Raw genomic sequence first — 14,058 nt, forward strand, 5'->3', positions numbered from 1 at the left:
AAGCTAATGAGACTGGGAAGTCATCTAGTCATGTTCTATCACTTTTTAATGGTAGATTTTATCAAAGCATATTTTTAGTGATTCCAATGACAATGTTTTTTTCTTATATTTTTCATTTATATCTAGATCTTTAGGGCTTTAAAAAAACTGTTTATTTCATTACAAGAGGTCCTTAGTGAATGTTCAGAGGAGAGCTGGCTGCTCTATCAACTCTAATAGAACTCAAGAAAAACATCCTGCGTTCTTATTGCATGCTATACTACTCTTATAAAAGCTAATTTATTTTTATTAGTATTTAAACAACATATGATAACTTGTGTTACGTTCAGTGAAAACATTACTATGCTTTCAGTGATGTGCTTTGTAGAAAAATACAATTTTAAAGATTCCTAACTTAACTTGACATTTGAATGTTTACATCCATATAAGAGATGGGAAATCATATCCTTCTTTTGACATCCAGTGGTTTCCTCCGGGTGGTCTCATTCCCTCTTGGAGGTTTTAAGTAGGGGAAAAAACGTTAAGCAATTAGTAACCTGTGGTTCACTGCAAACCCCAGGCCCTGCTGGCAGAGTGAAGCTGGCTATCTCCCCATATTTGGGCTTATTCTTGCAGACGGTTGATAGAAGAGGAGATTGAACAATGAGAATCTCCTACTACTGACATTTATACAGAGCAGCAACTGGTTGAGAGAAAGAAACAGGTGTCCAGCATCACAGAATTGCCTCAATCCTTAAGCTCAGATTTATATACATATCTATTCAAACTACCACCACAAACAACGAACCCTTCTTGTGTTAAACTATACTGTTATAAATGAAATATTTAGGATCTGAGACCAGTGGTTTTCAAATTAGCATGTTTTGTAAATATGGAGGTAATAAACCACTTTGGGATGTGTGCGTGTGTGTGTGTGTGTTTGTAGATACCTGGGCAAAAGTAGAATTAGAGGCTATTATCTTCCATATGTACCCTTTCCCAAACTCATCTGACCTAGCAAAGAATCTGTGTGGCTTTCCCACTCCCACTTCTCTTTTCAGAACCCTTCTGCTAGAAGAGGAACAGGGCAATTTTCACCAACAGATTCCACATCCTATTGTAGCACAGTCCCAGGGTTTAAAAAATCTCTGAAGCACATAAAGAGGGGAAAAAGAATTCAAAAAAGCAAACATTTTTTCTAACTGTTCATGCATCTGTCTGCCTCTGTCTAGCAAGTATCTGTTCATCAGCTCACCTCTTTTTATTCAGCTTTTTATTCAGCTATTTATACAGCTATCTATGGTAAGAGTCAGACATGACTGAGCGACTTCACTTTCACTTTTCACTTTCATGCATTGGAGAAGGAAATGGCAACCCACTCCAGTGTTCTTGCCTGGAGAATCCCAGGGACAGTGGAGCCTGGTGGGCTGTCGTCTATGGGGTCACATAGAGTCGGACACGACTGAAGTGACTTAGAAGCAGCAGCATGGCATGTGAAGTCACTTCAGTCATGTTAGACTCCTTGCAACCCTATGTATTCTAGCCTGCAAGGCTCCTCTGTCCATGTGATTCTCCAGGCAAGAATACTGAAGTGGGTTCCATGTCCTCCTCCAGGGGATCTTCCTGACCCAGGGATCGAACGAGCGTCTCTTATATCTCCTGCATTGGCCGACGAGTTATTTACCACTAGCAATGGCACCCCACTCCAGTACTCTTGCTTGGAAAATCCCACGGACGGAGGAGCCTGGTGGGCTGTACTCCATGGGGTCGCTAAGAGTCAGACATGACTGAGTGACTTGACTTTCACTCTTCACTTTCATGCATTGGAGAAGGAAATGGCAACCCACTCCAGTGTTCTTGCCTGGAGAATCCCAGGGACAGGGGAGCCTGGTGGGCTGCCATCTCTGGGGTCGCACAGAGTCGGACACGACTGAAGTGACTTAGCAGCAGCACCACTTGGGAAGCCCACATCTATCTATAGATTCAATCTGTCTACCAACCACTTAGAATAAAACATCAGAACAGAGATGGGTTTAATAAATAGTGATGCTTCTTAACATGACATTTGAAATGAAAGCAAAGTCATCTGTTTTATGTTTTTTTTTTTTTCTGACATGAAGTGAGTCTGAATTTGAGAAATATAGGACTAGCTTTGTCATTTGAGTTACTAGACATATGTTTTCCATAAATTGAATAATGCTGGATCTCCAAAGTTTTGATTAAAAACAGTCTTAAATGACACACATAGTAGAATTTTAGATGTAATTATTTTTAATTTTTAATTATATACTATAATTAAATTATACTTTATTATTATAATTACTTATCCTTTGCAAGGATCAAACTTAAGATGAAAACTTCAGATAATATCCTAAAATGTACTGCTGCTGCTAAGTCACTTCAGTCATGTCCAACTCTGTGCAACCCCATAGACGGCAGCCCACTAGGCTCCCCTGTCCCTGGGATTCTCCAAGTAAGAACACTGGAGTGGGTTGCCATTTCCTTCTCCAATGCATGAAAGTGAAAAGTGAAAGTGAAGTCGCTCAGTTCTGTCCGACTCTCAGCGATCCCATGGACAGCAGCCTACCAGGCTCCTCTTGTCCTTGGGATTTTCCAGGCAAGAGTACTGCAGTGTACAGATGGTAACAATTTTTCAAAATTCTTGTAGAGATGCCCAAAGACTTGGATACTACTCCCATAGGCTTGCACTCTTATCCTTGTCAGGGATCAGCCTAGAGTTGGAACCTGACCAACTATCTTTTCTATCATGACCTTCATCTTCCTCCTCCTCCCTGCATCCCCCCTCCTTATTCTCTTCTTTCTGACCCTCTTCTCTTCCCCTCCTTCCCCTCTCCTTACCCCTCCTTCTTTTTATTTTTATTTGCCTTCTCTGTCTTTGCCAGGAGCAGAATTTTTTTTTTAACATTTTTAAATAGGTACATTTTAATTGTCTTTGAACAATTGTCTTTGAACCAGGCTTCCCTGGTGGCTCAGTGGTGAAGAATCTGCCTGCCAATGCCAGAGACACAAGTCCAATCCTTGGGTTGGGAAACTCCCTTGAAGCAGGAAATACTCCACTTCAGTATTCTTGCCTGGAGAATCCCATGGACAGAAGAGCCTGGTGGAGGTTATAGTCCATGGAGTCACACAGAGTCAGACACAAGTTAGTGACTAAACAGCAAGTACCTATATAACACTCTCAATTTTGCCACTTGGCAGAAGGAAACAAAAATGTTTACTATCTAGCTGTTTATTGAAAAAGTTGACCAACCACTGATATAGGTGATATAGGCTTATTTAGTGATTATTAGTTTTCTTCCAAAATGTGCGAGTTAAGTCATGCTTCTATGATAATTTGTGGACATTTATTTTCTATCACATCTTACAGACAAAAATTAATGTTAAGTTTTATTTCGTTCTTCTTGTACATCTGCTTTTATTTCTTGTTTTCCACTATGTGTTAGTTCATGTCCTTTGAGAATCAGACACAGACGTGAGCTGAGCTAAGGAAGAGGGGAACACAAGGGTGTGGAAAAACTGAGCCCAGAGCCAGAGGAGGCTGGGAGATCTGTCAAGCCAGGTGGCAGATCTAGAGTAGCTAAGAGGGAGAGAAAGGAGGTCGAATAGGAAATGGATTAGACTGTGGAGCAATTCTGAAAAAGTTTTGGCAAAAGTATCAGGGAATTCTCAAGCCAAACAAGTTCTTGTTGGAGTCCACTGTCTCCAGGAAAGCACTGGCTCTTGTATCTGGCCACACTTGGTCACTGGCCTGAGAATCTGGCAGGAAGTACAGCCTTTCATGAGCTGGGTGATGGCTTTCACCCTGCAGCATCTGGGGTTGCTGGCCAATTATCAAGCTTCCTGCCATTTGTGATTCAGACGTATTTTTGCAGCAGCCATACTTTGTAAAAATGGATTGCTAAGCCTTCTTTCAAAAAATAATTTCTGAACTTGAATACAAATATGCTTCTTTCTCATCATTTCAGTCTCTATTTTACATCTTGTTTGAGAAATCCCTCTCAATCCTGAATGAATAAGATACTTCACTATATTTGTTTTTAATAGTATTTAAGATTTGGTTTCCACAATTAAGCATGGAGAGGTAGGTAAGCAGAGAGGAGAAAGGAAAGTGGAGAGATAAAGATACTATTTTACTTTATTTTCTTATGAAAAGGCAATTGTCCAACATTTCACTGAATAGAGTGTCCTATCACTTCTGACTTTATGATTTACCTAAAGGGTTTACCTATCACCTGTGACTTTAGTGTGACTCTTTTTAGGTGGCCAAAGAATTGGAGCTTCAGTATCAGTCCTTCCAATGAATATTCAGGGTTGATTTCCTTTAGGAATGAATGGTTTGATCTCCTTGCAGTTCAAGGGACTCTCAAGAGTCTTCCTCAACACCACAGTTCAAAAGCACCAATTCTTCAACACTCAGTCAGTCTTCTTTATGGTCCAACTCTCACATCCACACATGACTACTGGGCAAAAACATAGCTTTGACTAGATGTACCTTTGTTGGCAAAGTAATGTTTCTGCTTTTTAATATGCAGTCTAGGTTGGTCATACTTTTCTTCCAAGGACTAAGCGTCTTTTAATTTCATGGCTGCAGTCACCATCTGCAGTGATTTTGGAGCCCAAGAAAGTAAAGTCTATCACTGTTTCCCATCTATTTGCCATGAAGTGATGAGACCAGATGCCGTGATTTTTTTTTTTTAACTTTGAGTTTTAAGTCAGCTTTTTCACTCTCCTCTTTCACTTTTGTCAAGAGGCTCTTCAGTTCCTCATCACTTTCTGGCATAATGGTGGTGTCATCTGCGTATTTGAGGTGATTGATATTTCTCCCAGCAATCTTGATTCCAGCCTGTGATTCATCCAGCCCAGTATTTCACATGATGTACTTTGCATATAAGTTAAATAAGCAGAATGACAATACAGAGCCTTGATGTACTCCTTTCCTGATTTGGAACCAGTCTGTTGTTCCATGTCTGGTTCTAACTGTTGCTTCTTGACCTGCATACAGATTTCTCAGGAGGCAGGTAAGGTGGTCTGGTATTTCCATCTATTGAAGAATTTTCCACAGTTTGTTGTGATCCACACAGTCAATAAAACAGAAGTAGATATTTTTCTGGAATTCTCTTGCTTTTTCAATGATCCAGCGGATGTTTGCAATTTGATCTCTGGTTTCTCTGCTTTTTTCTAAACCCAGCTTGAACATCTGGAAGATCTCAGCTCCCATACTATTGAAGTGTAGCTTGGAAAAATCTTAAGCATTACTTTCCAAGTATGTGAAATGAGTGCAATTGTGCGGTAGTTTGAACATGCTTTGGCACTGCCTTTATTTGGGATTGGAATGATATCTGACCTTTTCCAGTCCTGTGGCCACTGCTGACTTTTCCAAATTGCTGGCATAATTGAGTGCAGCACTTTCACAGCATCATCCTTTATGATTTTAGATAGTAAGCTGGAATCCCATCACCTCACTAGTTTTGTTCATAGTGATGCTACCTAACACCCACTTGACTTAGTACTCCAGGATGTCTGACTCTAGGTGAGTAATCACACCATCATGGTTATCTGGTCCATTATGATCTTTTTGTATAGTTCTTCTGGTTATTCCTGCCACCTCTTTTTAATATTTTCTTCTTCTGTTAGGTTCATACTCTTTCTGTCCTTTATTATGCCTATCTTTGCATGAAATACTCTGTTGGTATCTCTAAATTTCTAGTCTTTCCCATTCTATTGTTTTCCTTTATTTCTTTGCATTGTTCACTTAGGAAGTCTTTCTTATTTCTCCTTGCTATTCTTTGGAACACTACTTTCAGATGGATATTTTCTTTTCTCCTTGCCTTTTGCTTCTATTCTTTTCTTAGTAAGGCTTCCTCAGACAACCATTTTGCCTTTTTGCATTTCTTTTCCATGGGGATGGTCTTGACCATCGCCTCCTATACAATGTGATGAACCTCCATCCATAGTTCTTCAGGCACTCTCTCTATCAGATCTAATCCATGGATTCTATTTATCACTTCTACTGTATAACCATAAGAGATTTGATTTAGGTCATACTTGAATGGCTTAGTGGTTTTCCCTACTTGCTTCAGTTTAAGTCTGAATTTGGCAATAAGGAATTCATGATCTGAGCCACAGTCAGCTCCTGGTCTTATTTTTGCTTCACAATTTGGCTGCAAAGAATATAATCAGTTTTATTTCGGTATTAACCATCTGGTGATGTCCATGTGTAGTCTTCTCTTGTGTTGTTGGAAGAGGGTGTTTGCCATGACCAGTGTGTTCTCTTGACAACACTCTGTTAGCCTTTGCTCTGCTTCATTTTGTATTCCAAGGCCAAAGTTGCCTGTGACTCTGGGTTCTCTTGGCTTCCTGCTTTTGCATTCCAGTCCCCTATGATGAAAAGGACATCTTCTTTCGGTGTTAATTCTAGAACACCTTGTAGGTCTTCATAGAACCATTCAACTTCAGCTTCTTTGGCTTTAGTTGTTGGGGTATAGACTTGGATTACTATGATATTGAATAGTTTGCCTTGGAAATGAGCAAAGTTCATTCTGTTGTTTTTGAGGTTGCACCCAAGTACTGCTTTGGATAATCTAATAGGATTTATTTAGGAAAATTTGGGGGCATATTAAGCATTGGCAAATGGAAGTAATTTTCCTTTCATGTGTATTGACCCTCTGATTAATCATTTTATAACACCATAGAAAACAAGATTTTAAAGTAAGCTTAATTATCGGAGGTTTTACACAAGAGGACTTGAGTAAATTTACTTTATTGAAACATCAGTGAAGATAATATATAAGAGAGAAAAGTAATGATTAAAAAACGTGACAACAAAATCTCTGGGAGCTGAAGTCATTCCCTAATGCTAACCTATTCAAGACTTGTACTTGCTTTAAAAGTCTGCATTAATTTTATTATGTCCTATGTTTCCCTTTTGCTGACACTTTAAGAGATGGCATCTTTCTAATAAAATACTGCAGGAAAACAGAATTGTTAGAGTGAATGTGAAACATGAATACCATTTACTGTGTAAGAATTGATAGCTTTTGCCTAATGAAATGTTCCACATGAGTAGTTTGTACTGGATAACTCACTGTATCTATTTAAAATAAATATAGATTTTAAAATAAGATATGTTATCTTTTGTAGAACACAGGAAGGTCAAAACCAGAAAAAGAAAATGAATTACTTTGATAATCTGCATAAGTCAATTTTGGCTATTGTTTTATAATAAGGCAGGAATCCTGTCTCTATTATATATTGTCATGACTTCAGCAGCTAAATATTGCATGACACATAGTAGGTCCTCAGTAAAATTTTATAAAATTGTTTATTGAAAGTCAACAAAGCATCTTGGAGTTTCTAAGGTAATTTAAATCCTCCTATAAAGTTAATGTACAGCCTTGATGCACTCCTTTTCCTATTTGGAACCAGTCTGTTGTTCCATGTCCAGTTCTAACTGTTGCTTCCTGACCTGCATACAAATTTCTCAAGAGGCAGATCAGGTGGTCTGGTATTCCCATCTCTTGAAGAATTTTCCACAGTTTATTGTGATCCACACAGTCAAAGGCTTTGGCATAGTCAATAAAGCAGAAATAGATGTTTTTCTGGAACTCTCTTGCTTTTTCCATAATCCAGTGGATGTTGGCAATTTGAACTCTGGTTCCTCTGCCTTTTCTAAAACCAGCTTGAACATCAGGAAGTTCATGATTCACATATTGCTGAAGCCTGGCTTGGAGAATTTTGAGCATTACTTTACTAGCGTGTGAGATGAGTGCAGTTGTGTGGTAGTTTGAGCATTCTTTGGCATTGCCTTTCTTTGGGGTTGGAATGAAAACTGACCTTTTCCAGTCCTGTGGCCACTGCTGGGTTTTCCAGATTTACTGGCATATTGAGTGCAGCACTTTCACAGCATCATCTTTCAGGATTTGGAATAGCTCAACTGGAATTCCATCATCTCCACTAGCTTTGTTCATAGTGATGCTTTCTAAGGCCCACTTGACTTCACAGTCCAGGATGTCTGGCTCTAGGTCAGTGATCACACCATCGTGATTATCTGGGTCGTGAAGATCTTTTTTGTACAGTTCTTCTGTGTATTCTTGCCATCTCTTCTTAATATCTTCTGCTTCTGTTAGGTCCATACCATTTCTGTCCTTTATCAAGCCCATCTTTGCATGAAATGTTCCTTTGATATCTCTGATTTTCTGGAAGAGATCTCTAGTCTTTCCCATTCTGTTGTTTTCCTCTATTTCTTTGTATTGATCGCTGAAGAAGGCTTTCGTATCTCTTCTTGCTATTCTTTGGAACTCTGCATTCAGACGTATTATTCTTTGGAACTCTGCATTCAGATGTTTATATCTTTCCTTTTCTACTTTGCTTTTTGCTTCTCTTCTTTTCACAGCTATTTTTTTTTCCAATATAAAATTTATTTTTTTTAATTTTATTTTATTTTTAAACTTTACAATATTATATTATTTTTACCAAACATCGAAATGAATCCACCACAGGTATACCCGTGCTCCCCATCCTGAACCCTCCTCCCTCCTCCCTCCCCATACCCTCCCTCTGGGTCGTCCCAGTGCACCAGCCCCAAGCATCCAGTATCATGCATCGAACCTGGACTGGTGACTCATTTCATACATGATATTATACATGTTTCAATGTCATTCTCCCAAATCTCCCCACCCTCTCCCTCTCCCACAGAGTCCATAAGACTAATCTATACATCAGTGTCTCTTTTGCTATCTCGTACACAGGGTTATTGTTATCATCTTTCTAAATTCCATATATATGTGTTAGTATACTGTATTGGTGTTTTTCTTTCTGGCTCACTTCACTCTGTATAATAGGTTCCAGTTTCATCCACCTCATTAGAACTGATTCAAATGTATTCTTTTTAATGGCTGAATAATACTCCATCGTGTATATGTACCACAGCTTTCTTATCCATTCATCTGCTGATGGGCATTTAGGTTGCTTCCATGTCCTGCCTATTATAAACAGTGCTGTGATGAACATTGGGGTACATGTGTCTCTTTCCCTTCTGGTTTCCTCAGTGTGTATGCCCAGCAGTGGGATTGCTGGATCATAAGGCAGTTCTATTTCCAGTTTTTTAAGGAATCTCCACACTGTTCTCCATAGTGGCTGTACTAGTTTGCATTCCCACCAACAGTGTAAGAGGGTTCCCTTTTCTCCACACCCTCTCCAGCATTTATTGCTTGTAGACTTTTGGATCGCAGCCATTCTGACTGGCATGAAATGGTACCTCATAGTGGTTTTGATTTGCATTTCTCTGATAATGAGTGATGTTGAGCATCTTTTCATGTGTTTGTTAGCCATCTGTATGTCTTCTTTGGAGAAATGTCGATTTAGTTCTTTGGCCCATTTTTTGATTGGGTCATTTATTTTTCTGGAGTTGAGCTGTAGGAGTTGCTTGTATATTTTTGAGATTAGTTGTTTGTCAGTTGCTTCATTTGCTATTATTTTCTCCCATTCTGAAGGCTGTCTTTTCACCTTGCTAATAGTTTCCTTTGTTGTGCAGAAGCTTTTAAGTTTAATTAGGCCCCATTTGTTTATTTTTACTTTTATTTCCAATATTCTGGGAGGTGGGTCATAGAGGATCCTGCTGTGATGTATGTCAGAGAGTGTTTTGCCTATGTTCTCCTCTAGGAGTTTTATAGTTTCTGGTCTTACATTTAGATCTTTAATCCATTTCGAGTTTATTTTTGTGTGTGGTGTTAGCAAGTGTTCTAGTTTCATTCTTTTACAGGTGGTTGACCAGTTTTCCCAGCACCACTTGTTAAAGAGATTATCTTTAATCCATTGTATATTCTTGCCTCCTTTGTCAAAGATAAGGTGTCCGTATGTGCGTGGATTTATCTCTGGGCTTTCTATTTTGTTCCATTGATCAATATTTCTGTCTTTGTGTCAGTATATGATTATCTCAATAGATGCAGAGAAAACCTTTGACAAAATTCAACATCCATTTATGATAAAAACTCTCCAGAAAGCAGGAATAGAAGGAACATACCTCAACATAATAAAAGCTATATATGACAAACCCACAGCAAACATTATCCTCAATGATGAAAAATTGAAAGCATTTCCTCTAAAGTCAGGAACAAGACAAGGGTGCCCACGTTCACCATTACTATTCAACATAGTTTTGGAAGTTTTGGCCACAGCACTCAGAGCAGAAAAAGAAATAAAAGGAATCCAAATTGGAAAAGAAGAAGTAAAGCTCTCACTTTTTGCAGATGACATGATCGTCTACATAGAAAACCCTAAAGACTCCACCAGAAAATTACTAGAACTAATCAATGATTATAGTAAAGTTGCAGGATATAAAATCAACACACAGAAATCCCTTGCATTCCTATACACTAATAATGAAAAAACAGAAAGAGAAATTAAGGAAACAATTCCATTCACCATTGCAACGGAAAGAATAAAATACTTAGGAATATATCTACCTAAAGAAACTAAAGACCTATATATAGAAAACTATAAAACACTGGTGAAAGAAATCAAAGAGGACACTTATAGATGGAGAAATATACCATGTTCATGGATTGAAAGAATCAATATAGTGAAAATGAGTATACTACCCAAAGCAATTTATAGATTCAATGCAATCCCCATCAAGCTACCAATGGTATTCTTCACAGAGCTAGAACAAATAATTTCACAATTTGTATGGAAATACAAAAAACCTCGAATAGCCAAAGCTATCTTGAGAAAGAAGAAGGGAACTGGAGGAATCAACCTACCTGACTTCAGGCTCTACTACAAAGCCACAGTTATCACAGATATTTGTAAGGCTTAAAGCTCAACATTCAGAAAACGAAGATCATGGCATCTGGTCCCATCACTTCATGGGAAATGGATGGGTAAACAGTGGAAACAGTGTCAGACTTCATTTTTCTGGGCTCCAAAATCACTGCAGATGGTGATTGCAGCCATGAAATTAAAAGACGCTTACTCCTTGGAAGGAAAGTTATGACCAACCTAGATAGCATATTCAAAAGCAGAGACATTACTTTGCCAACAAAGGTTCGTCTAGTCAAGGCTATGGATTTCCCTGTGGTCATGTATGGATGTGAGAGTTGGACTGTGAAGAAGGCTGAGTGCCGAAGAATTGATGCTTTTGAACTGTGGTGTTGGAGAAGACTCTTGAGAGTCCCTTGGACTGCAGTGAGATCCAACCAGTCCATTCTGGAGGAGATCAGCCCTGGGATTTCTTTGGAAGGAATGATGCTGAAGCTGAAACTCCAGTACTTTGGCTACCTCATGCAAAGAGTTGACTCATTGGAAAAGACTCTGATGCTGGGAGGGATTGGGGGCAGGAGGAGAAGGGGATGACAGAGGATGAGATGGCTGGATGGCATCACTGACTCGATGGACATGAGTCTGAGTGAACTCCGGGAGTTGGTGATGGACAGGGAGGCCTGGCGTGCTGCGATTCATGGGGTCTCAAAGAGTCGGACATGACTGAGCGACTGATCTGACCTGATCTGATCTGATCTGATAAAGTTAATATTCTGGATTTGTTTTCACTAATGTGTTGCCCTTTACTAACACCAGATAGCTCTTCAGGTAATAGTTATAGGATTATAAAAGCACCAATTAATTTGCTAAGTTAAATAAAAATTGCTTGAATAATATCTATAATACCCAAAGATTCAGATAGTTAAACATTTTTTTTTTTTTAAACAAAATACAAAAGCCATGTAATGAAAAGCAGCAGTAATGAGCCTTTGGCTTCCTCAGTATCTACTTCATTTTATGTTTTAAAAGTTGTTCTTATTTTAGTATATACACTTCTAGATGACTTTCATATCATTAAATATTATGCTTATATCAGGCTTTCTTGATCACTGTAAATTATATTTAAATCTAATTGTGATACATGAGAATATTTTATAGTCTTCCACTATCACCCCTGTTTTCAAATATAGTTACATTTGAAATTTTAATCTATTATTTTATTCTCATATTTCATAACACTTAAATCCTCATTCTCCACCATTACCATACCACAATTCTAATGTCCTTAATGTTTATCTTTTTATTGGTATAAGTTTTTATGACATGCATATTTTCTCTGAATATGTTCTTAGTACTGGTAAGTAGTATGGTAGTATATCTTAATCTTTTCCTACATTTCACCAGTCAATAATATATTTTAAAATGCCGTCCTTGTTGCTATATTTAGAGGTTCTAAATTGTTGACACTAAGTATTCATTCATTTTACCAAGAACCAGGAATATCAACAAGTGATGGATAAAGGACAATTGATACCAACAATAAGGTGACAGAAATATTAATATTGTCACTATACCTCATCTCTACCATTCTGACAAGTCTCCTTCTTTTTATTATTTGTAATGGTTCCTTGTTTATATCTTTAGTTGTGGCAAAATATTTTGTGCTAGTCTTCACATCATTCTTATTGATAGTTGTTTTGTAAATAGTTGTAATTTTGGTGTGCCCATTGAAGGAGTTAAGCTCAACTTCTTCCTATTCTGCCATCTTTGCATGACAAATATTTTCTATCATCCTGTAGTCTGCTTTTTCACTTGTTGATTGTTTTCTTTGCTGTACAGAACCCATTCATTTTGATGAAATCATATTTGTCTCTTTTTGGCTTTGTTATGTTGCTAAGCTTTTGGCATCTTATCCAAAAAATGATTGTAGAGGCTAATGTCCACAAGAATTTTTTGCCTGTTTTCTTTTGTGAGTTTTACAGTTTTATTTAAGTTTTTAACCAATTTTGAGTGGATTTTTGTATATGGTTTATGATAAGAGTCCAGTTTAATTCTTTTTCTTATGAATATCTAGTTTCACTAACACCATTTATTGGAGAAATTATCTCTTCTCCATTGTCTGTTCTTGACATACTTTTAGAAGATCAGTTGACAATTTGTGGATTAATCTCTGGCTTCTACATTCTCTTCTGTTGGTCTATTGTTTTATACCAGCACCATACTTTTTTCATTACTGTAACTTTGCAATATATTTTAAAATAGGAAATGTGATATCTCTGTATATAAGGAGCTCCTTCTAGTCAGTAGAAAAATAATAATAATAACAATAATTTGAATATACTTTTTCTAAAGAAATACACAGATGGCCCCTAGGTATATGAAAAGATGCACATCATCATTCATCTTCAGGAAAATGCAAATCAAAACGCCAATGAGGTATCACTTGACACCTGTTAGGATGACTTTACTGAAAAGGAAAAAATAGTGGAAGCACTGGTAAATGTGTGAAGAAAAGGAAACTCTTATACTATGTTGGTAGCAATATATAGCAATTATGAAATACATTATGGGGGCTTTTTCCCTCTAAGATCAGGAATAAGGAGGGATTCTGTTCTCACCATTCATATTTAGCACAGTGTGGCAAATTCTAGTCAATGAAATAAGGCAAGAAAAGAAGAGAAGAGGCATATATTGGTAAAGTAGAAATAAAGCATTCCTTGTTTGCAGATGATAGCATTGTCTGTGTAGAGACTCTCAAGGAATGTATAAAAAATCCTAGAATGAATAAGAGTTTAGCAAGATCACAGGATAAAAAAAATCAACATAGAAAAATCAATTGTACTTCTATACACAAGCAATGTAGAGATAGACACAGACTCATTAGAATTACAGTTACAACATAACATTTACAATTGCTCAGAAAATGAAAACTAAGTATAATTTTTCAAAAACATATATAGTACTAGTATATTGAAAACTGTAAAATGTTGATGAAATATAGAAAAGATATAAATAAATATAAAGCCACTTATTCATGGTGGGAAAACTCAAAATAGTAATGAGTTTAATCCTCTTCAGGTTGATATGTGGGGTTTTTAACAAAATTCCTATAAAAATCCTAGCAAAATATTTTGTAGGCATAGGCACAGCTACTCTAAAATTTATACAGAAAAACAAATAAAGATAATTAAAACTATTTTTTAAAATTAATAATTAAATGGGAGAATTCAGCTGACCTGATTTTAGGGCTTATAATAACTATACTGTCAAGATGTGGTATTGTGTTAGACCTACAGATCA

The sequence above is a fragment of the Bubalus bubalis genome, chromosome 8 (genome assembly GCF_019923935.1).
Source record: "Bubalus bubalis isolate 160015118507 breed Murrah chromosome 8, NDDB_SH_1, whole genome shotgun sequence".
Classification (NCBI taxonomy): Eukaryota; Metazoa; Chordata; class Mammalia; order Artiodactyla; family Bovidae; genus Bubalus; species Bubalus bubalis.